This window comes from Eimeria mitis, genomic scaffold (genome assembly GCF_000499745.2).
Source record: "Eimeria mitis Houghton genomic scaffold, Emh_scaff4230, whole genome shotgun sequence".
NCBI classification, from domain to species: domain Eukaryota; phylum Apicomplexa; class Conoidasida; order Eucoccidiorida; family Eimeriidae; genus Eimeria; species Eimeria mitis.
This window is the reverse complement of record NW_013572555.1, coordinates 3,596-3,883: the sequence shown is the minus strand read 5'-3', so window position 1 is coordinate 3,883 and position 288 is coordinate 3,596. Positions and strand designations below refer to the sequence as shown.

The window sequence follows — 288 nt, the reverse complement described above, 5'->3', positions numbered from 1 at the left end:
AGGAGGGTGAGGGGTTCGAGAGCCTGTCGCTGCGTACTGGTAATCTGCAGCAGCTTCTGCTGCTGCAACAACTCGGCCTCCAGTTGCCTTCAGATGACGCACGACTGCTGGTTGGCAAGCCTTAACATCAGCACATGCAAATACTAGAGTATCTCTAGGCTTGTGGCTTTGAAATGCTGGAGTACAGAGACGGTAGTTTCAGTAAAGAATCTGCAACAGAGTGTATATATATATATAAACATTAGTCTGCAAATATGTGTGTACACGTCTATATATATACGTATGTTT

The 288-nt window shown here is 44.8% G+C and overlaps 1 protein-coding gene across 1 annotated transcript in view; it reads left to right on the top strand.

The window, feature by feature from the left end:
- The window catches only part of EMH_0073590 (uncharacterized protein), a gene marked incomplete at both ends in the record, with an annotated part of 3,963 nt that overhangs the window by 329 nt on the left and 3,346 nt on the right, over positions 1 to 288 (top strand). The gene's annotated exons all lie outside the window — the stretch shown is intronic.